The sequence below is a fragment of the Otolemur garnettii genome, unplaced genomic scaffold, assembly GCF_000181295.1.
Source record: "Otolemur garnettii isolate 467f Iridium unplaced genomic scaffold, OtoGar3 scaffold00017, whole genome shotgun sequence".
NCBI classification, from domain to species: Eukaryota; Metazoa; Chordata; class Mammalia; order Primates; family Galagidae; genus Otolemur; species Otolemur garnettii.
In genome coordinates, this window is record NW_003852412.1 from 15991217 (window position 1) to 16016661 (window position 25445).

The window sequence follows — 25445 nt, forward strand, 5'->3', positions numbered from 1 at the left end:
TATCTCAGTGGTCAAAGGTTTTTTAATACTGAGATTCTAGGATTTATTTTACACAAAGAATATACATTCCTGCCTAGCCACTATCTACTGTACTTTCTTAGACTGATAGTTCCTCTCCGTTTTGTTTCTTACTTTAATATGCAGGGAAGACTTTTAGTATACATTTTTAAATCCAAAGAAGACACCAGAAATCTTAGAAGATAAAATGATTATTTTACCTTTTTGGAGTTACTTGGTCCTTTCTTGTACAAGAAGTTATCATACAAAGGCACAATTATGATTTGCTTTGACATTCTTAGCCTTGGAAGGTATATAAGAGCTCTATTATGACCCTTGGTGTGAGGTATTTAGGGAGTAACACAGACATTGCAGTTAGGTGAAGGTGGACCTCCTGTCAATTGCAACCTGGTGAATTGCCGAGACCATTTAGAGTCCCTTTCTGTCTTCGGAGCTCTGCCTCCAGGAAATTCAAATCTCTTCACCCTTTGGAAACTGAACTTTATATTTCTGACCTGACCCTGCTAAGGGGACTCTGAATTTTGCTCCTTACTTGGCCCCCTTTTCTGCTCTTATTTGCCTTTCATCTTGTATAAGTCTCCATGTGTTTTTAATTGCATTCTTATAACTTGATTCAAATTCCCAGTCTTTTTCCTTTTGTTTCACAATTTTGTGTGATGCTCTATGCTTATATCTGGACTATGCCAATGATTCAGTTTTCTTGATAGACTTCAAGTCTTTGCTCCTAAACTTCTGTTTTATGAAGATAAAAGGATAAAATTAGACTGGCTCTTTTTTCCTACTCCCTGGCCATAAGGATTTATCATAGTCCATATATTCTGGAATTCAGTAAAGTAACTGGTTGAGAAAGTCTGAAGAAAATAGTTAAAATTTCAGAAGTGTGATTCATGAATGCATAAACACCTATTTTATATATCTTCAAAATTTGTTGAACCCAGAAATATCTTGGTAAATAGGCACTTAGCCAGGCTGAGTTTTTTTTTTTTCCTTTTAATCACTTGATTAACATTATGTCTCATGGGCAGCTTCATTTTAAAGACCCTCTTGAGAGTCTTTGAGCCTGCTTAATTTATTCTAAATATCTTTTATAATATATTTTCTGGCTGATGGACTTCTAGATTTTTCTCTTTTAAAGTATACTATGATGCATTGAGATGAAATGCTTTTTATTTGTTAGTAAATGTTTCATTTTTTTTTAAAGAAAACTAATCAAAATGGTTAGAATCTGTTGACTTTTATGAAATAGAAATAAATTAAGAAGACTGGTTGTATACTTTTTTTTTTTTTTTTGAGACAGAGCCTCAAGCTGTCCCCCTGGGTAGAGTGCCGTGGCATTACAGCTCACAGCAACCTCCAACTCCTGGGCTCAAGCGAGTCTCCTGCCTCCACCTCCCAAGTAGCTGGGACCACAGGCACCCGGCTATTTTTTGGTTGCAGCCGTCATTGTTGTTTGGTGGGTCCGGGCTGGGGATTCGAACCCGCCACCTTAGGTGTATGTGACTGGCGCCTTAGCCGGTTGAGCTATAGGCGCCAAGCCTGTATACTTTTTTTAGATAATTACATTCAATGTTTTCTTAGAATCTGAGTTTGTAAACTAGTTAGATAAACAATTGTAGTAGAAAATTTTAAAATATTAATAGTACATATGAAAGAATTGCAGTATGTATTCACTAAATTTTTGAAGAAACTATTACTCTGTTAAGCTTTTTTACTTGGTAAAAAGTTTGAACAAAGCTTTTAGGAAAAGTTTTTCCATTTTTGTTTAAAAACTATTCAAAGGACTCTTACATTTAGTTCTAATTATTTTCTATTAGGCCCTCAAAATGCATTTAAGATGCTGAATTACTTTATTTTGATTTGGGGATTGATTGTGGTTTATTTTGGAGTCATACTGGATTAGAATGGATGATATTGAATTAGAATAAAAGCTTAAGAATTTTAAACAACTATGACAATAGATGTCAAATAAAAAGTCTTTCTATATTTAAAAAATTCTTAACTGGGTCAATGGTGGATTCAGTTAAAGATGTGTGATTGAATTTTTTGCCAAATGGACATTTCCCATCACTTGTCAATTTAATTCTCAACCTTTATTGAATAAATACTATGTATTACTTAATGTAGAAAGAAAATAATCAAAATATTGTTTCTATTTTCAAAAATGTTTTACATGTTGCATATTTTAATGAACAATTGAGTGGATTCTACAAAGAGAAAATGTTTTCTGGTTACTGTTAATAAGACAATTATAATTTATAATATGAAATACTGGAATAGAATTAAAAGTGGCAATAAAATTAGCAAAATAATACCATGAAAACAACAATAGAAAAATAAAATAGTGAATATCTCTAGGGATGTGACTGAAAGAAAATACATATTATAGTCCTGTTTGTTTTGCATGTGCTTGAGTAATTATGTTCTACGTATATGCTGTCTAAAGAATCCCTACAAACCTTAATGGCTTTAAATAACAATCTGAGACTTAGAGCCATTGTAAGGCTCAACTGGGGTGGACATCCAGGATGGCTTATTCATTCATGTATTTGGCACCTCAGTTGGGACGACTGGTTGGGGCTGGTGGGGTATCTCTTTCTCTACCTAACCTCTCCATATGGCTCCATTGTGCTTCCTGTGGCATACTGGCTTCATGACAGTTGAGCTCCTTAGCTGGTGGCCTTCATCCTTCAGAGCACATGATTCAAGAGCCCACATGGCAGCTAAAGAGTGTTGTATGATCTATCCTTGGAAATCATACAGCCACAAGACTTTTGCCACATTGTCTTGGTCAAACTGGGATTCAAAGACAGGAAATCAGACAAGGCCATGTGTACCAGGATGCACATGGGTTCCCCCATGTGGATGCACAGGGAGGGAAGAGGGAAGGAGAGGCATCCTAAGAGATTAGCTACCACAATGTGTAATATTTGTTCATAAGTAGATAATAATCCTTTCACTGGATATTTAGTAACATTTGTATCAGCATACTTTTAAAATTAAAATTCATATTCATTTTATGGGTAAAAAGACTATATAGCCAAAATATACTTTCAGCTGTGTATTTGTAGAGTTTTAGTTGCAATGTGAAATATAAGTCTTTTTAAAAATAAATGCCTACTGCCTTCATTTGAGTTCATGTTGGGCATCTCTTGGGTGCAGGGGCTTGTCCAAGTCATTAGGGAAAGATTCAGGGAGTTATAAGACCCTGTATTTGAACCAGCACTCAAAACAATGTTAGTTTGTGAGACAAGGTTTACACACCAAGAGTCAAATGGAAATTCATAGTAGTGACACAAATTTTCAAGGAAGGGAAAGAAAACCATGGTTTGAAATTATTGAGGAAGGCTTCATGATAGGGTTTATAAATAAAGTAATTAGGCATCTTAAATGCATTTTGAGGGCCTAAGATGAAGATTGGAGGATGGTAGCTGGGCACAGTGGCATGTGTCTGTGGTCCCAGCTGCTCAGAAGGCTGAGGCAGGAGGACCTCTTGAGTCCATGAGTTCAAGCCCAGTCTGTCTGAGACCTCGTCTTGAAAACAAAACAAACAAAAAAACAAAACCCCAAAAGACGGAAGGATACATTATATTTCGATTGAATAAAAGGCCCTAGGGTGATATAAAAGTATTCAAAATACTGAAAAGTGTTATGTAATTATTGAAATTATTATTTATGTGGCTTAGAGGATCTGACTGAATGGAACAGATCCATGTAATGTATGGCTAAAGAGTGGAGAGCTTTTGTAGATGACATTTGTTGCTTTTTACTATCTAGTGCTCATTTTCCAGTTTTCTGATTATGCATGTCTATATTGTCTCAGTTATTCACCCAGCAAATGTTTACTGAGTTTATGTAATACTCCAGGTGCTATTCTATATGCTGGTGATACAGGGTAAACCTATCAAAACTCTTTTCTCAGAATCTCCCTCTTCCCCAACTGGAAACTATTTTGGTTAGATAGTTAAAACACTCTGGCTTCCCATGGGCTAGGATGGGCACATAATTAACCTGAGAGTGGTATAGGGACAGTATACTTAAAATTTTGCGAAGAGGTTAGATCTTAGGTTAAGTGTTCTTATAATCATTATAGAAAAAGAGGGCGGCGGAGTGGGGGGAAGGGACTTTGGCTGATGATGGATAGGTTTGTGATGTGCAGTGCGGTGATGGTTTCATGGGTGTATACTTATTTTCAAACTCATCAAATTGTATTCATCAAATATGCACATATTTTAAAAATATGTCAATCATACCTTAATAAAGTGGTTTAGAAAGAGAAAAAAGAAAGAAGGAAGGAAGAGAGGAAGAAAAGAAAGATAAAGAAAATGGTCTGTGTTGATGCATTTCAATGGTTGTGCCCTAAAGAATACATTAGTTTCTTCCATCCCTATTCCCATAGTTAGCATAGTTCCTTTCCAGGTATAGTTGATTAGTTTTTCCTTCAATTGTGGGAGCTACTCCCCATCCCTTTAATAGACTTTCTGCTCAAGTTGGCACCAGTTTCTGCTGCTTGCAGGCAACAACCTTAATATAGTATTATATACCTATGTCTTTTCCTAAGGTATTTGAATTATATTAAGCAATCAGTATTACTCTTCACTGTTTTTGAACACAAAGAGAGCTGTTTTCAAAAGATTTGGAATTGTATTGATATGTTACAATAGAGAAAGATTCCAATTAGACTGACAATTAGAAGGCTGTTGAAACATCCATGTATATAGGAATAAAGGATTGAATTAAGGCAATTGCTGGGGAAGAAAAAAGTGATTGAGAAAAGCAGAGCTTGGACTAGGGTGTGACTAAAGAGGCACATGTACCTACAGTGAGTACCTCCTTAAATTTTGTGCCCTAGGTGACACTCTTACCTCATCTTAGTCCCAATGTCAGAGATGACATTGAAAGGAAAATTGGAAGGGTTTGGTGACTGATGGATAGAGGAAGTAACCATAAATAGTAATGACACCTGCTAGAATATACAAGTATTATTCCCAGCACTCTGTCTTTAATTCTTAGAATATCTATGTGGGCAAGTTTTATTATTTCCATTTTTCTATTGACTAACCTGAAGAAAGCTCAGTGAAAGGCCTAGGGAAACACCCTGAGGGTGCAAGAAAAAAGGAGGATCCAAAAGTGAGAATTCTACCAAATGTAAAAAGAATTAGTACCAATTCTATACAATCTCTTTAATAAGACAGAAGAGAACATTTCCTAATTCATTTTATGAGGCTGATAAAATTCTAATACCAAAACAAGACACAGATAGTACAAAAAAAGAAAAAGAAAAGAAAAGAAAATAGTAGGCCTACATTCATCATGAACATAGATGCAAAAATCCTGAACAAATATTAGCAAATAGAATCCAGCCATATTAGAGAAGAATTGTACACCACGAGCAAGTGTGCTTTATTATAGGGATGTGTGGCTAGTTCACTATTGGAAACATCAATCAATGTAATTCACCATATTAACAGGCTAAAGGAGAAAAATCATATAATCATAATAAACAGGTATTGATAAATTTCAATACCTGTTCATGATACAAATAAGAATAGAGGCAGACTTCTTCAACTTGATGAGGAAAACTAGCTAACATTATTCTTAATGGTCAAAGACTGAACTCTTTATCCTAAATTTGGGAACAGGTCAAGGAGGTCTCCTCTCACCATTCATATTCAAATAATGATAGAAGTTATAGCTAGTGCAATAAGGCAAGAAAAGGAAATAACAGACATTCAGAGTGGAAAGGAAGAAATAGAACTGTTCCTATTTTGAGATTATATGACATGAATTTTAAATGTAGAACCTCCTAAGCCATCTATAAAAAAAACTTCCACAACTAATAAGTTAGTTTAATATGGTCATGAAAGTCTATTAAAAGGATGGGTAGTAGCTCCCACAAGAAAAATATACAAAAATGAATTATATTTTTGTACACTAGCTATGAATATGTAGACAATAATATTAAAAGTTAGTGTCTAGAAAGAAGGCGAAAATATTTAATGTATGAACCTAACAAAATGTGCACAGTACTTACATTCTGAAAATGGTGAAATGCTAATAAATGTATCAAAGGAGGTCTAAATGAACAGAGTACACACTGTTTCCATGGATTGGAAGATCCAACAGAGTAATGACATCAGTTATTTCCAAATTGATATATAGGTTTAACATAATTTCTATCAAAGTCCCCATGAAATTTATTGTAAATATAGACAGCATTGCCTTAAAATTTATATGAAAAGAAAAAAGAACCAAAATAGCTAGAACCATTTCTAAATAAAAATAAGGTAGGAGGAATCTGTCTCCCTGATTCCAAGACTTATTATATAGCCACAGCAATCAAGGTTTAGTGGGATTAGTGATAGACAAAAAAGAGCAGTGGGATAACATAGAGTACCCCAAAATAGACCCACCTAAAAATGACTGATTTTTTACGAAAGTGTAAAACCAATTGTGGTATGAGACCATTTCAATAAATGGTGTTGGACTAATTGGATATTCACAGGAAAAAGAAAAAGTGAACCCTGACATCAGTTTCACATCTTATATGAAAATTAAGTCAAGGTGGATCATAGGTAAAATATAAAATTATAAAACTTGTAATAAGAAAAAATAAGAGAGAATCATGGGATCTAGGGCTAGGTAAAATATTCTTAGGCTTGAGACTAAAAGCATAGTTCATTAAAGGAAAGATTCACATATACCCCAAACTTAAAAAATTTTGATCTATAGAAGATCCTATTAAGAGGTTGAAAGGAAAAGCCACAAATGACCAGTATTGAATATTTGTATTCAGTATATAAAGAGTTCTCAGAACATAACAATATAAAAGCAAACAGTCCAATAGAACAATGGGTAAAAGACATAAAGAGTCACTGAAAAGAATATACAGATAACAAGCACATGAAAAGATTTTCAGCATTATTAGCTTTTAGAGAAATGCAAATTAAAACAGTAATGAGATACTACATACCTATCAAAATTGGCTACAAAGTCCCCAAACTATACCCAAACCAAACCAAATAAAAACAATTATAGCACCAAATGTTGGCAAGGATACAGGGAAACTAAATCACTCAAATGTTGGGAATGTACAATGGTGTAGCCACTCTGGAAAATCATTTGGTCATTTCTTAAAAATCTAAACATACAATTACTGTATGGTCCAGCAGTTATGCTCTTGGGCATTTGTCCCAGAGAAATGAGAGTTCATGTTCATACAAAAACCTATACACAGATTTTTATAGTAGTTTTATTTGAGATAGCCAAAGCCTGGAAACAAGGCAGATGTCCTTTAAGGAGAGAGTAAATAAACTGTGGCACATTGATTCCATAGAATTCTGTTCAGCAATAAAAAGGAACAAAGTATTGGTATACACAATAACCTGAATGAATTGCCGGAGAACCGAGCTGAGTGAATAAAGCCAATCTCAAAGGAAACACAGTGAATGATTCCATTTATACTCTTATAACATTTCAAAATGATAATATAAATAAATTGGAGAACAGATTACTGATTGTCAGGGATGAAGAAGAGATGAGATTAGGAGGGAGGGAAGTGTAGCTATAAAAGGGCAACAAGAGGGATCCTTGTGACGGTGGAAATGCTGGGTGTGTTGACTATGAACATGAACATTCTTGTAATTCTGCACTACAGTGTTGCAAGATGTTACCATTGGGGGATATTGGGTCGAGGATGTGCCAGATCTGTATGTATTATCCCTTATAAAATGCTTGTGTCTTACGTGTGTTCTGCATAATTATCTCAAGATTAAAAGTTTAATTTGAAAATGATTTTATATTTCAAAGCCAGCAACTAGGAGAATGAAGGCGCTTTTTAAATATAATTAGGAAAATCTCACTCGTTCAGCACAGGTGATTTCCAATAAAAGTACAAATTCACACAACCATGATGATGTTTGATAAGCTCCTACACATCTTGGAGATATTTGTATATTTTAGAAAGAGAGAGCTTACTGACTGAAATGAATCTCTGATGTGATTTCAGGCAACCTGTCCAAACCTGTGAAGCAATACTAGCGATAAGGAGGTATTTCTATTTGGCAGGCCGTCCTTTCTAGGGACCCTGTCTAAAAGTCAAGTCTGATCTGCTATTTCTGCTTTTATAAGCTTCTTTCCCACCTCCCATTCCATGGCTTCCATAATGCTAATAAGGGAAAATTGGACAGTGGGGTATAACTATAAGGAGGCAATTCAACTATAGTCATTCCAGTATATACTTGTAAGTTAGGACCTAGCTTTCTCCTTTAACAGAGATCGTCTTAAACACTGTGAGCATGCTTTGTTGGTAGGGACACAGGATTTGATATTGCTATTACGGTAATTTCCTTAAAATGTCTCCTTACAGATTTCACACTAAAGGTCTGAGAAAGTCACAGGAGACCTGCATATTGACAAGTCCCATCTAGAATTTAATGAGAATATTTTCCCCCTATTTTTACAACGTGAAAAAAATTGACTTGAATTTTATCTCATATTTGTAGATTGTAGTGAAGTCTTTTCGAAAAGCATTTTCAGTTGGGTAAGTGCTGACTTAAGGTCTTTTGGTTAATATATAGTCAGGGAGCTGTAGAAACCACATTACAAGACCAGGGTTAATTAGTACCAGTAAAAATCATATTACAGTGAACACAGTACTAAAAAGCTTTCTGAATAATAAGACTATTCCCATGTCAAAATGTTGGAAAAACATATGTTTCTGATTTTCTTCTTGAAATGTGGAAGAAGAACATGTATAATAAAGTATGCATATACATACTTAAAATGAAAATATGAAATTTTTTATACAAATAGTGCTAATTTAATTAATACTTCCTGTATTTGAAGGTAGTTTGAACATTTTCTTTTGGATTTGTCCCATTAAGCTGTCCTTAAAATTTAATATAGGGTAAAAATAACACTCAAATCAATGGGAGAAAGAATGGTTATTTATTAAATGTTATTAGGATAACTCCAAGATTAGATACCATATTCATTCATATGCCAAAACAAATTAAACTGCTAAGTGTACAAAATTAAAGTACAAAAGCACTAGAAGAAAATATAAGTTTCTATGTTTATAATATTAAGTAACAGGGCTTTTTAAGCATGGCACTGATAACCAAAAAATATGTTTCTGATATCTGTTGCTATAAAACAAACCATCCCAAAACTTAATGACTTGAAACAACCATGATTTATTACTTCTTAACAGTCTGTAGATTAGATAAACAGTTCCTCTGTGGGTCTCACCTGGATTCACTTCTCAAGCTGCTAGTGGGTTGGTCAGAGGGCCTAAGAGACAGTTACCTCTCTCCCCAAGTTGTCTTATTGTTCAGTCATTTTGCCCAACCTTATTTACATAATGGCTGGGTCCCAAAAGATTGAAGGCAGAAGATAGATACAAGGTTTCTGGAGGCCTCCAGAACTTATACTCACTTCTGCCTCATTTTATTGGTCAAAACAAGTTGCAAGGTCAGCCAGATATTCAGGGGCGAATAAATAAATCCCATCTCTGGAGCAGCAATATCACATTGCAAAGGAATACAGACATGGTGAGGCATAATTCCTTGGAAACTATTATCATAGTGGTCTCCTTCGGTATCAGTTGGATATCCAAACACTTTGCCTAAAAACAAGAACCAAGTAGATTTGGATACATTTATAGCTAAATCCTTTATTATCTAACCTTTTGCTATTTGCTCCATGAAACTGAAGATCTGGATAGATTTGGATTATGTAATAACTTCTTTGTCTGAACTGGGTAATCGTATTTGCAGTATCCTAACTCAAGAATGTAATAGCTTTATTACTGACTTTAAGCAATTTGTTTATGATGTGCCTTGGCGTAGATTTTTGCAAGTTTCTTGTTATTGGGATTTATTTAACTTGTTATATATGTGGGTTTATAGTTTTGAACATATTTATCTTTCCCCATATTAATCTCCTTTGGGAACTCCAGTTCCACAGGTAGTAGGCTATTTGATGTTGTCCTAGTGCTCCCTGATGCTCTTTTCATTTCTTTATTCTTTTTTTCCTCTTGTGTTTCACTTTGGATAGCTTTTTATTGCATCTTCACATTCACCAAGCTTTTCTTCTACAATGTCTAATTTTTCTTTATTCCTTTCTCAGACATTATAGCTTTTATCTCTGGAAGTTTCATTTGGTTCTTTTTAAAAAATTATCTTCAGTGTCTCTACTTAACTTGTTTAACCTTTCCTCTAGTTCAGGAGATGGCAACTGATAGCCCATGAGTCAAATCTGGCTTACCTCCTACTTTTGTAAATGAAGTTTTATTGGAACACAGCCATGCCCTTTTGTTTAGGCATTTCTGGGTTGGTTCCAATTGATAACTTTTTCTCTTCATCATGGCTCATGTTTTTCTGCTTCTTTGCATGCATGGTGATTTTTTATTGGATGCCAGACATCAGTTGATTTTATCTTGTTGGATGCCGGATATTTTTGTATTCTTGTAAATATTTTTGAATTTTGTTCTGGGATACAGTTAGTTTGTTTAGAAAAGTCTTGCTGTTAAGCTTTGTTAGGAGGGACCAGAGCAGCCTTTAGTCTAGGGGTAATTTTGCCTAATGACTGAGGCAAAGATCTTCCAAGGACTTTCCCCACTGCCCCATGATTTATGTCTAGTGGGAATCCCAATTATTCCCAGCATTAGTAAGTTGTAGCTATTGCTTCCTCTAATTCTTGTGGATAGTTTTTTTTCTTGACTTGGATCCTTTCCTTATACACATGAGCTAATCTGTATTTAGCTGAATATTTGAGGGGCTTCTTTTTCTGTGCGGCTCTCCTCTGTCTGGTTCTTTGTCCTGTCAACTGTGTAGGCCTCCTCCCAGTTCTGTGTCCTCAACTCAGGAAGCCCTATGGGCTCTGCCTAGGCTATGCCTTCCTATACTGTGTCCTGAACACTGTCTAGGTACTAATCTGGACTTATCTTCTTTGTTTCTCATATCTCAGGAATCTCTGTTCTTTGTTACTTGATGTTCAATATCTTGAAAAATCATTCTTTCATGCATTTTTGTCCAGTTTTTTAGTTGTTTCAAGAGGCAAGATAAATCTAGTCCCAATTACTCCTTCTTTGCTGGGCATAGAAGTCTTCAAATGCTTAATAACTTTAGCTGGGAAGTGATATTTTCATATTGCCATATTAAAAATAAATAACAATACTATAGAAGACACTATAATAGCAATGTTGAAAGACAAATGACAAATGGAGAAATATTTTCAATTATTGTGTCTGACTGAAGATTAATAGTCCTAATACATAAAGCAAGTCTTGTAAGTCAATAAGAAAAATGTAAACAATCCCAACAGAAAAATGGGAAAAAATATTTTTATAATAGGGAGAGCAATCATGGATAAATTACTTAATGTCTTGACTTACAATAATTATTTTCAAATAGCATATCATATGATTATTATATTTAGTCACAGGTAATATAAACACTCAATGAAGAATAGATTATTTAAAAAAATTTTTTTTAAATAAAGGAAAGAATAGTTTTTACCAGGCACAAAATCCACTTGGTTTTATGGGATGAGTTTATTATTATCATAGCACAATTAGCAAATACTAATTATCTCTGTATGAAAGCTGCCATCTTTAATTTTAATTAAGCTCAATTTTTGTCTAAAACCTCATTTTCAATTAAGAGAATCACAGAGTATTTTGTTTCATTTAATTTTACCCGGGAGTGGTGTCTGTTCTTGGAGCTGGTTGTTCCTCTTGGCCTCGCTTCCCTCAGTGTGTGTTGGTCCCACCGCTTTTCCTGCGCAGAGCCCTGTTCTGGCTAGGGAGGGCTGGCTTCATGCAGGGAGGTGCACAGGCTTGTTTTACTGCACACACCATGACATTGTGACTTCCTCATAGTTATTTCTTAGGCTTTTTGTTTCTAACCACTCTTCATTCCTAGGGATAAGCTGGTCTTGAAGAAGAAGAGGAACTGCATTTTTTAAAAATTGAGCTGTTATTAGTAGGAAAATTAATAGATGTTAATGACCTTGAACTCTTCAAAGGAAAGCATTTCATTACTCTTTCATTTATTTATTTTTGAGCCAGAGTCTCACTCAAAAATGTTGAGTAGAGTGCTGTGGCATCACCATAGCTCACAGTAACCTCAAATGCTTGGGCTCTAGCAATTCTCTTGCCTCAGCCTCCCAAGTAGCTGGGACTCCAGGTGCCTGCCACAACAACTGGCTAGTTTTTCTATTTTTAGTAGAGACAGGGTCTTGCTCTTGCTCAGGCTGGTCTCAAACTCCTGAGCTCAAGTGATCCACCTGCTTCGGCCTCCCAGAGTGCTGGGATTACAGTGTAAGCCACTGTACCCAGCCTCCATACTCTTTTCTACCTCTGTGCCAGCTTATCTCTGGAGACTTCATAGAGGTAGAAAATCCAGCAGCTTCTTTCCTTTGCGTTGAATGTAGTTGCTTGCTACTAATATTGTAGAACAGAAACTAGCATGTTACCAAAGACATTACTAATCTTTCAAATGAAAACACTGGCACATCAGTTATCACACTGATATTGTTTTATAGTCAAATAAAGACTCAAAGCATCAGTGCTACAGTCTGTCTGAGTTTAGAATATTTTTATGCACTGCTGTGAGGAAAGCAGGTGCACTCACACATCTATTTCTAAGATTTGTCTGTTTTGTCAGATGATTTAGGTTTAAATTTTCTGCAGATGTCAATTTAAACCATTTTTGCTATTAGTAGAACAGTTTAAAAGTTAGCTCTTAGAAGTCTCTCAGATACATGTTTCCTGTAAAAGGACTGAAATCCATGGTTAGCTCAAAATGGAACCCTTCCCTTATTGGAATATTGCTGTTTCAGCCTCATGATCTTTTCCAGTCGTGGTATCCATACTTCTTTGCAATTTCTTTTGCTGCCCTCCAGCCCTTTGGCTTCACCTTCCATTATTGTATTTCTTTGGTGAGAGCCTGTGCCAGACTCTGAGGTGTTGAAAGAAGGGGGTTCATAGATTGTGGGCTAACTAGGCCAGCTTTATTAGTGAAGTCTTGAGAGTTTATAATGGGGCCCATCTGTCCACAGTGGTCAAATTTGTTTGCTGTTGTTGGCATCCTGGTGAGAAGTGTGAGCTAGCCTGGTGATTTACTATTTCATCATGAGGTGAAAGTTTCTATGAATATGTCACTAATGCCATTACTTAACAAAATAAATCATTATTAATTAGTAATTCCATATCCTTTCACCAAATGTGAAAGGCAGTGTGTTCTGCCACCTCTCCGCTGCCCCAGTCTTCTTTTTGTAAAATCATCTGCTCAATCATCTTCTGTCTTTTAAGTATTGTCTTTCATGTTTATATTATTATATTCATTGTTCTTAAATTACCTACAAAGGAATTACCTACCTATAAAGAAATATTTACAAAGATAAACCTATAAATTACCTACCAAAAAATGTCTTCTATGTTACTTCAGGTTACGGTAAATTAGCTCCACTTACTTAGTAGTTTTGTGTGCTTTTTGAAGCAATAATATATTTTATTTTTAAATTTAGCAAAACTTAATCTCCTGCAAAATTATGGCCAGTTATATCTAAAATATCTTTTATGTATTTTGTATAACAGAATTTTTAGTTACTATGGATTTTTTTTCTCCTTTAAGAAGGAGTTTTCTTTCTTGAGGAAGAATGCTATGTAAATACAAAGTATTATTATTGTTATTATGGATAGTAATGACCTTTATCCCTATAAATATTAGTATTAAGATTTAAAAACACCTTCTTTTTTGCCAAACCCAAATATTCCTGAATAAAGATCAAAGGTCAAAGAATTAAAATGATTCAGTAGTAAAATATCAAAGTATTTAAAAAGTCCTTTTTACAATTGCTTAAATTACATGGAAAGGTTTATCAAAAGGTCTAAGACCATCTTTAAATTATAACACAGTATTTGCTCAAAGAAATCTCAGGAGAACACACAATAGATCCGTGCTGCAAGGATTTCAACCTCAGCAACAGGATAGCCATATTTAGAAACTAAACTCAAACTAGAAACAGGAATCATTTTCTTCATTTAATTTTAAAATATACTTCAAGGCATTTTTCATTATATTAGCTCAATTTTAATAATTGAAGATGGCAGACTTGCAAGGTGCAAAATAATGGGTATATTTCTACTTTAGCAGAATTTTTTCCCTATTATTGCCGAGATTGCTCACAAAAAACAAAGCAATCTTGTAAATTGGGGTGTCATTTACCATATCCCAAAAGCAATTGTCTGAAAGAAACTGTTCACAGTGGTGTGGGTCTTGGAGGGAACTGGAGTGTGGAGCTGCGGAACTAGAACAAAGAGAATGGACATTTTAAAACTGGCTTGACAACAAAAATACCCAAACAATAAAGATACCATATAGAAAAGGATGAAATGTTGCTCCAAGAAAATCTTGTATTCCACTGTGGTATTGAGTCTGGATTCTGCTATAGTCCTGACTGTCTCATTCAACAGTGCTCAAGACAGTTAGTTGCCTTTCAGTCTCAGCTCTCAAAAGTGAGAGCTGGGTAAAGATGGTGGGTATTTTTATTTAGATTACTTAATAAACTTTAACATATAAAAGTGAAACAGTCACATCTTTCCTTGAGCTTATTATCTTAATAGTTACAGTGGTAATTTTCAACTGGTGTGTCACAGCACATTGGTGTACTGCAAGAGAATCTTAGGTGTGCTGTGAAAAATTTTAAAGATCATTAATTAAATTATTTTTGAAAGAAGTTCAAAGCATAGTAAGTATATTCTTTTTTTTAATCCCTTTTTAAAAATCAACATATTTTAAGTATGCTAAGTTTAACTGTAGGTTCAAGTGTGCTGCTAGATAAAAAAGATTGAAAAACACTGATCTGAAGAGATAGACTATGTGGTACTATTGAACTTAATTTTTAAAAATTGAACCTAGGTTTTTAAGTTTATTTGCTAATGTTAGTTTTCACTGCCACTGCATATGAAGGAATCATTGTTTTTTTTTTTTTTTTTTTTTTTTTTGAGACAGAGCCTCAAGCTGTCCCCCTGGGTAGAGTGCCATGGCATTACAGCTCACAGCAAGCTCCAACTCCTGGGCTCCAGCGAGTCTCCTGCCTCTGCCTCCCAAGTAGCTGGGACCACAGGCGCCCGCCACAACGCCCGGCTATTTTTTGGTTGCAGCCGTCATTGTTGTTTGGCGGGTCCGGGCTGGGGATTCGAACCCGCCACCTTAGGTGTACGTGGCTGGCGCCTTAGCTGGTTGAGCTATAGGCACCGAGCCAGGAATCATTGTTTATGACTTTCATACTTGATCTGACCTAAAGACATAACTATTAGTGAGGCCAATAAAAATTTTTCAGATCATTCAGTATTAAGATTTATAGGAACAGTCATAGTCAGCTGCAAGAACAATATGAGTTCACAATACTGAATAACTGAATAGATAGTTCTCTTTTAAGTGATTACCAATAAGTCAGCCTGACCAAATTGCGTGAGTCTTTGTCCAGCTCACCACAACATATAGACTTATTGACAGCATTGAAGTAAAATAGAAAAATGAACCTTATAAGAGCAGTAAAATAGCATTATGTTTTGAATTTCATTTAAATTTAAGTAGGGACTTGAACGGACATGAACCATGAACCAAAAGTAGACAAAACCATGCTAATTTACAGATTCTTTTTTCCCTAACAAAAGGAAGAGAAAAAACTATCAACGTGGTTCATACAGCAACTTCATCTACGTTTGCATTTTCTCAAGTTTACTCATTCAAACTGGACTATGTTATTCAATTGGAAAAATACTTTAGCTCTTAAGGGAAAAGAATGGGTGTAGTCTATTCCCTGTTTCATGGTAGCTTGATACATTTAAAAAGTACATTGATTGGATAAAAGATTGATACACATATTTAATAGTTAGCCTGATTGTTTAAGTATTGAATAATTTTAGTTAAGATACAACTTATTTAAGAGATGTAGCCATCATCACCCGCCATCGTGAACGACAGAGTAACTATCCAGACCAGAAAGTTCATGACTGACTACTTCAGAGGAAACAAATGGTCATTGATGTCCTTCACCCTGGGAAGGCAACAGTACCAAAGACAGAAATTAGAGAAAAACTAGCCAAGATGTACAAGATCACACCTGATGTCATCTTTGTATTTGGATTCAGAGCTCACTTTGGTGGTGGGAAGACAATGGGCTTTGGCATGATTTATGATTCCTTGGATTATGCAATGATCCCAGGAAAATGAACCCAAATATAGACTTGCAAGGCATGGCCTGTATGAGAAGAAAAAGACATCAAGAAAGCAGCGAAAGGAACGCAAGAACAGAATGAAGAAAGTCAGGGGCACCGCAAAGGCTAATGTTGGTGCTGGAGATTGGATAATAGGTGAAGGAGTAAAGACTCTACAGTGATGTTATCTGCAGCCATTGTATAGATTTTTCACAAGAGGATTAATAAAGACTTTTCATATGTAAAAAAAAAAAGAGATGTAGCAATAATAGACAATAAAGTATTTGTTACTATGGATAATTCTTTTTTAATCAGAAGTAAGTATTAATAAATATATGTTTAAATATTTCAATATATCCTTTTTAATACACAGAATGACATTTGTAAATACAGAGGACCCTTAATTTATAGTGACTGAACTTATATGAAATTAAGCAGCAATGAATGTCCAAATGTTCTGCATTATTAGACTGTGCCTTTTGTTCAGAAAATAGTTATGTAGCTCTTCTAAAGTCAATAATAATCATAAAGAAGATAATCCCATCAGCACAAGTCAGACTTTCTCTGCATGTTAATTTAGCACAGCATTACACAATAAATTATCATTAATTGTAAATATGTTTTCACATGTGCATATTTAAGGCCTTTAACATTTGCCATCTTGGTTTTTCTGAAGGGCTAGGGTAGAAGACCATTCATTTCAAATCTGAAAAGCGGCATAATCAGTCTTTTGAACCCACTGCAATCAATATCTATGCAAATAGATGGTTATGGAATTTACACTGCTTTGTCAATCAATCACCAGTCAAGTCCCAACCTTGTGCTCAATGTACTGAGATTTTTTTCTTTTTAAAGAGACAATGATCTTTTTTCTATGTGTGTTATATAAATGAGCACTATCACTTTTGCTCCCTTCCCACTCTCACCTTTTCTCTGCATACTTGTTCAGCTTTGTTGTGTCCACCCACACCACCACTCTAGAGATGATGGTGGTAGAGGAGGGGGCTTCCTGAACTCAGCTCCCAGGCTTTCTATGGCCCTTTACTTGTCCCTGAATTCCTGGAAGAGGGAAGAGATCTTTGGGAACTCTCAGCTGGTTGAACCAGCATCCCAGAGCATTGACCTTATGCTCCCTACCCACTTGGAGAGAGATGTTCGGTGGATCACTAACAGGCTCTGTCTTTTGCCTTAATCATGTCTTCATCCTTGACGAGGACTTAGTGGGACACAGAACACTTGCTAACCAAATAAGCAGAAGATAAAGCTGAGAAAGATAATTAAGTAGATTTGATACTATAATTGAGATTCAAAGTTTATTTCTATTGTGTGGAAAAATAAAAAGACTATAATAAAAAATGTAATAGAAGGAAATCTTAAGTTCTATGCTTTTGTTAAAGAGAAGAAAACGACTGAACATATACAAGGCAGAGAATGTCTGGTTCAACAGCACTTTTGGTAAACAAAAGAAAACAAAATTTAGATTTTTTTATGGCTGCCACTAATCACAGCATGAGTCTTTAGTCGTGAGGACCTAACACATAAAGATCCTAATGCATGGGGAAAAAAGGAAGTTAATTATTCTCTCTGTACTGGTCAGAGCACATGTGGTGGATCATATTGAGTTCTGTTCTAGAACTTTTAAGGTATCTGAAAAGCTTGAACCTTTTATAAGAAGACTTCCCAAAATTTCTGTTTCCACACCTTTGGCTGGGAATGTAGCTTTCCAGTTAGGTGTATTACCTAGGATTTTTTTAATTAGGGAAGAAGGAGGACAATGGATATTAAAAAACAAATAGCTGCAGGTAGTGTGTCTAAACTCAGAAGGCAGAATGGAACCAGTAGGTAGAAGTTAAAAAGAGGCATCATTGTACTAAATATAGAGAAGAATTTCTTAATAGTTTCATCTGCTCCAAATTGAATGTGCTTTTTTTAGAGGTACTGTTGTCACTGTTATTGAACACACAAAAGCTAGTAGGAAATTGCTTATCAGGGAGGATTTAGGGGAAGGTCTGATTTGTATGATTTTTTCCAACACTATATTCCCAAACTATTTTAACATACATGTGAGAGGGGCCATGCTGAGTTTTAGTTTGATTAACTTTTCTTATAAGACATTCTGATAAAACAGGATTTCTATTCACTACAATCAATAATGACAAGTGCTCCTTAAAGTGAACACTTAGTACAACAAGACTTGTTTTGATGTTATGCAGATGCCAGCATATTCTTTTAAGAGTATGCCAGCATACTCTTTCACCCTAGGAAGTAGGATTCCATGCACACATACTGACGTCACACACTTAGCAGTCTTTGTGATACATGAAGTTCTGTGCCTTATGACTTTTATTAGTGAATAATTGGTTACATAAAAGATTTGATGATCAATTGACTCAGATTTCACTCAATATAGCTATAAGACAGAAACATTTTAAGATTTGTGGCACATGAAATGTATAGCTTTAGTCTTACTTTATGGTAGATACTCATTTTCCTGAGGTGTTTGAATTATAAATTTCTTTGGAAAGTTTTAAGGTGTTGGTATAGTGTGTATTTGGGATTTGTATTCATAATTCTATAACTAAGAGATAGAGATAGACATATTAGTGTGAGGATTCTTCCCAAGTTTTCCTAATTCCTAAGGATTTTGTAAGTTTTAACTCTAGCATCTTTCCCCATACCATAAGTTTATAGGAAGTAAAATGAAAATATTCTGGTGCTTATTATAGACCTATGATTATTCTTACTGACACAAATAATATTAATTAGTTAAAAACAATAGTTATTGGATGTTAACTCATTAAGAACAGAAGGAGAAAATCTAATTAGAAAAATGTCATAGAAAAAAGAAACTTCATTTTCAATATTTGAAATAGGTAAACCAAGTATCAGTAAAAATGCAGTGTTAAACACTGTTACATTTTTTACTTTTAAATATTTAAATGACTTTTCCAACACATAAAAATACAAGCCACACAAATTGCCCTGTATACATTTTAAAAGCATGGGTTTTATTGTTTCTTTATTTTCATTTTAATTACTCATAGAGAACAATTCTAGAAAGCATTTTTGCTTCAAACTCAATTTTCTAAAAGTACAAGGCATAAAGTGAGGTTTGAGTCAGGTCTTGGGGAGAGCATCCTACTCACCAGGTGCAGATGATGTCCTCACCTAGTGCACATTAACCATGGACAGTACAGCTGTTTGTGGAAACAATCCTGGGATCCTAGTTGGTTAGTGCTCTTTCTTGGGATCTTGGCTTCATTTTGTACCCAACTGAATACTTTGAGGAACCCTAATTTGATCCTCAGATGAAATTCTTAACTAATACAATATGCACTGTGTTGAGCTTAATTGATCCATGCTTTTTGAAGATAACTTGTTTTGTTTTAGGAAAAGATCCATGGTAAAATGGGAGTGGGCATTGATTATCCTTGCTTCTTTTCCTTCTGTCTTCCCACCGTTTTCACAAGAAAATAAAGCCCAACCTTCTGCCATTTTATATTTCTTAAAGTTTGTAAAAATAACTCATCTAGGCCTCAGGTGGTTTGTCTGTAGATAAGGATAATAATATCTGTCATGTAAGGATTATGATGTTAAATTCAATAAATATGTTTGAGTTCTTTCTGTGTTCACCGTCTAGTAAAGTGTAAATTTATTTGGAAAGTACAGTATCTGATATGTACAGATCAACAGTTGTTGATTGCCTTTGTATTCTGAAATGAAGTCTTAATATAGAACGGCTCCCATTAAGTCTAGAAGTCTTAGCACTTTATCCCATGAACCTCTATGTTTAGTTGCTTCTTTCTGTGGCTTTGGTTTGGGGATTGATTTTTAAGCTATATGGTAGAACCTCTATAGTTGACTATCTTCCTACATTAACCACCTCCTTCAATTGACCTAATTGTCATAGACTAGATGTGCACCACAGTTCATATCAGTACAGTAGGCCACATTCCTTATGTTGAACCCTCTGTATATTTAACAGTTTGTTACAGTTCCTTGGATAGAGGTTCTGGTGTATAAACCTGCCTGCCCCTCTCGCTCTTTTTCTATCACATATGTGTAGCTTGTTAATAAGTCCATATCTCAGTGGGTTTCCCTAGCCTGCTTCCTTGTCCCCCTCAGGATTTACCTTTCCTTTTGAAACTACTAACTTACAAATGTATGCCTGCGGTGGGCTTCAGTGGCTCTCCTGTTACTTCTGCCTAATCATATCAACAGAACAAAGGATAAAAACCTCATGATGATTCGAATTGATCCTAAAAAGGCATTCATCATCCCTTCATGATACTCAAAAAACTCCACATAGAAGGAACATGCTTCAACATAATTGCCTGAAGTCATGGATACCCTAGTTACTCTGATATGATTAATTCACATTGTATGCGTATATCAAAACACCACATGTATCCTATAAAGATATACAACTATTACATACCCATAATAATTGAAAAATTAAAAAAAGAGAAAGCTCACACACACACGCACAGAGCTCAATGAGCATACATAAAGTGATCACACTCTTATATTTGGTACCCAGATCAAGAAACATAACTTTGTCAGAACCCCAAGACTCTCTCCCTCTTGACACATTTGATCACAACCTCCTCCCCACTAGTCACTACTCACTGACTTGTAGATTATTTTTGCTATAGTATAAACTCTTTTTTGTCTGCCTTCTTTTGTTGGTAAAATTCATCCAAGTTGTATATAGTTATTTGTTCATTATGCTTGCTGTATATAGTTTCATCATGTGAATATACCACATTTTGTTCATACTGTGGTAGGTACTTAATGTTCTTTTCATTTTTTTGTTGTGTAAACTGCTGCTATAAACATTCTTCTATATCTTTTTCTTAGTGATCATCTGTATATATTCTGGTCGGGTTATACCAGGGAGTGGATTGCTGGATCATTGATATATATATATATATATATATATTTCTCTTTAGTAGATTCTACCAAACAATTTTCTACATTGAAATAATGTAGAAAACAATTTATCTAAATGTGATAATTTATATTCCTACTTGCTAATAATTTTGAAAGAGCCTGTTGTGTTTCCATAGTGTGAAGTAGGTGAACTCTATATTAAAATTTTCTCATTTTCTCTCTTCAAAATTAATTTCATGTGAAGTATCAATATAAAAATTAATACATGTAATCTGTTTTTCTGTATAGCATTCAAATAACTGATTTAACATTTGTTTTTACAGCTAAACTAAGAAATAATGTTAACTGACTAGATTCTGTAACAGTTTTGGTTGCCATATTGGAAATAGCTGAAGGTAAGATAGAGAACTGAGAGTTAGAATAATTTAAAACTCATACTTTTTTCTTAAACATAATTTTATTAAATTAACTTTTCAGCAAGGATCTGAAAAAGAATACCCTTTAATCTCTATTGATCTAAAGGGGAGACAAATAAAAGTTTTATTGTTGAAATGGTATATGAGTTTATTGAATTATCATAGAGAAGGGAAGGTCTTTTGTTATTGTCATGATTTTCTAGGAGTGAAACATTTGGAATATAAAGTTGTATTCCTATGATTTATTTTGATTTTAAAATTTCCAGTATTTTTATCAGAGCTCAATTTACATTTGCCAAGATGCAAAACAACCTAAATGCCTGTCAACCTAGGTGTAGGAGACTGAGCACCAGGCTTGTAGGAGCCGTCAAAAGTTCCTGAGGGAGGCGCTAGGAGTGGGACAATTTCCTGCCTCATGGAGATATTTTGTAGCCCAGAGACAAGCCCTCAAGCAACTGCATGTGTTAATGAGATAAGGTCAGTTGTAGGGATCATTAAGCATGTAGTCCTTGTACATGGGCTCCTCACACCTATAGTATACTGTTTCAATAAAAGGCCATGGCAGAAGTTACTTGGGGCTTACCTGCACCTATGGGAAATCCACCTCTTGTAAGCATTGTACTTCTGATCTATGTCCTGGCTGTTTCTTGTGCATGGTGTTGCCGTGGCATAGAGGCACCCACACTATGAATAGATTAATAAGCTGTGGTATATGTATACCATGGAATAATATTCAGCCATAAAAAATGGAGACTTTACATCTTTTGTATTAACCTGGACGGAATTGAAACACATTCTTCTTAGTAAAGTATCACAAGAATGTAAAAGCAAGTATCCAATGAACTCAATAGTGACATGAAGCCCATAGATGATCTAATATACACCTACACAAGAGAAAAACTTAATTCAATTCAAGATGGAGTGAAAGGGGAGAGTGGAGGAGGGAGGGGATTCATGTGTTCTTACTTAGTGGACACAAAGTAAGGGTATATGGCACATCTCCTGGGTATGGAACACAACTACAATAGAGACTCTGCCTAAAGAGGCAAACATTGTAACCTAACTGTATGCTCAAATTAATCTGAAATTTAAAAAAATTAAAAAATACAGTATTTAAACATTAAAAAACAATTACTAGTATTTATTGATTCTGTAGATATTCTGAAATAAAACTAAAATAGCTGAATTGGTTTTGTGATCAGTTCATGCTGCATCAGTCTAGAAATTATATACTGATAATATAGAGTTATTATGGTAACACCTAATAATGTCAGTGTCACTTGCACATAATGACATCAACAAATGTGGAGCCTGGTAAATGGCTTTTCTTGACATCTCCTGTAAGCTCGTTAGGAATGTAAACAGTGTAGCTTTTGTTGAATACTACTGTTGCCATTTTGCAACAAACCACCTCTTAACTTTCTTGTGTTCATTCATCATTGAATTTATATTATGTTAAATGAAAATGAATCACATTTTCTCCCACACTTCAAATGTCTTTTTAAGATTTTGTCTAACTGCCAGCTAATTTACAGCTCTGAAACCTTGTTCTATCATTTGGAATAGAGAAATGAATCATGGTTTGATGAAGAATGGCTGTTTAACCTTTTGGGATGTAAGGGTTTCTTTGTCACAGTCATATATGGAATTGTACTTTTCAGTGAGGATGTCCTCTGTACATTAGAGGACACATTCATGAGTTGGAATTCCAAAAACAAATCTAATGATTTGACAGCTCTGCTCAAAAGATAGACACTCAGCATTTTAGAGGTTGTCATGTACTGCATGAGTCAGGGTAAGCCTAGGAATATCCTTCTCCACTCTGCTGCCCACTCCTGTGTGTCTGGCTGCCATTGTCCTATGTCACCCACCTGACCCAGAGCAGCCACTCACCAACCAGTCTTTGATGTGTCACTGGAGAGGCACAGAATGCCAGTACCAGCACACCATAGTGGCTAAACCCTTATCCTTGTTCTCCTGGAAATTTCTTAAGGAAAAATAATCTCCAAGCTATCTATACAGAATAAATTAAAGGTACTATTTTGACCTTCTCATAGCTGATTTCAGCACAATTCTCAGTGCTTGAAACTTCAGAATGGAATAAATATTTTCATAAATTCTTTGAAAGTAACTATAAGCAGATCCAAATATATTGACTATTTTTCCTATCTGGCTTCTGACTAGTCTATTGTTTTTAATATTATTGCACTTCATTTTTATGGATAATCAAGAATGTGCATGAAACCTTAATTTCCGGCACAGAAGGATAATTGCTCAGTAATCATTTACTTTCTTTAAAACACAATTGAATATAAGCTAAGATAGACACTCAGAAAAAGAGCTATTTTTTTAAAATGGCATTTAAAGTTGTATATGAAATCAAATAGCATGTAAAAAGCTTACCCACTTTGGCAGTGGGTAAGCTTTTCTTTTCCTTTCTTTTTTTAACCTTCTTATGTTTTCGTAACTTAAAGTTCACCTGTTCAGTTAGGGAATCATGGGAAACAGCTTGCTAATCACCACTGGTATGAATCTTTACTTGAGAGGTTGGGAAACAGAGCCTGCAGTGTTGTATGGTTTGCTCAGTAACGGCGTGGCTCCAGCATCCACACCTCGTAACAGAGACTTTACTGCCTCTTTCCACTTGCATGTGGTTTACTGTTCTTTGTTTCTGCTACAAGGGTGAGATCTCATTTAACATGCTTTAGATTAAAGAAGTTTTATAATAGAGTTTAAAGCATGTAAAACCAGAATTTATCAGAAAAGACACTAATCTTTAACAGCCTCTCCTGGTCTTGGGTTAATCTTACTAGTGTATCATTTTATTAAAAACTCAACTGTCATAATCCACATCATAGCTCTTATATACATATATGCAAAATAACCCAATGCTAGCGTGTGAATAAATATTCCCTAACTCTAAACTGATTTTTCTTACCTCTTTGGCTATGAGCAAGTAGGAGACCATTTTAAAGAAAGAAAAGTGGAGGAACAAAAGAGAAGCAATAAAGGGCAGTTTGAGAAGTAAGGGCGCTGTAGAATTGTGAGACCTTTCTCCAACTTGACGTGGTAGCATGCAGTATAGAAAAGGTTCTTTCAGCAAGTGTTTAGAGAAATATGTTCCAAAAGATCTGCATAACATTAGTGTAACCAAGTGTTCCTCTCTGTGGCTTCCTGTTTTGGAATTAAATGCCTTCAGGGTACTCAGAATAACTCTGTTTAGAAACACAAGGAGAATTTAACCTCTTATGTTCCTAATCAGGTTTTAAAAAATGTTTATAAATTAATTAGAAAGCAAAAAGATCTTATCCTACTTTGTTTCTCAATGGTTTTAGCTGAAAATTAAAATTGTTTATACATGAAGTAAGTAGTTTAGTTAGAAAACAAAGGTATAAACAGGAATTCTGTCAGGAATTATTATAATCAAAATTATAAGATCAGTTTTGTCTCTTTGTAAATGAATTTCATAGATAAACCTTTTCACATATAAGATTATTTCCAAATGAATTCAGTGGAAAATTTCTACTCTATTTGCAGGAGGAAAAGGGAGCAGATAAGCTGAATCTGTTTACATCTTTGTGATGTTATTGTTCCACATTCTTAAGATGCTGAGGCAAAGCCAGCAGAGGGAGCACCAAACAATATTTTTATTTACTTTAAAGCTTAATAATGTATTTTAAAAACACTTTCCTTCATTTGCATTTAAAAAGATGCTAACTCATCATTTATTGATTATGCATTTTTGCTGTATAGTTTTAATTTTCTATATGCTTCTCCTCTGAAATTAAAAGACTTAAAGGGGTCTTATTTGTGCAGTTTAATTCCACAAACATTCATTAAACGCTTAATGTATATAAGGCTCGATATACAATGGAGAGTCAAAGGTGAAT

The 25445-nt window shown here is 34.8% G+C and overlaps 1 protein-coding gene and 1 pseudogene across 1 annotated transcript in view; both read left to right on the top strand.

Moving 5' to 3' along the window:
- The window catches only part of LOC105886611, a 35260-nt pseudogene extending 18782 nt beyond the window's left edge, over window positions 1–16478 (top strand).
- The window catches only part of ATG10 (autophagy related 10), a 262904-nt gene that overhangs the window by 103170 nt on the left and 134289 nt on the right, over window positions 1–25445 (top strand). The gene's annotated exons all lie outside the window — the stretch shown is intronic.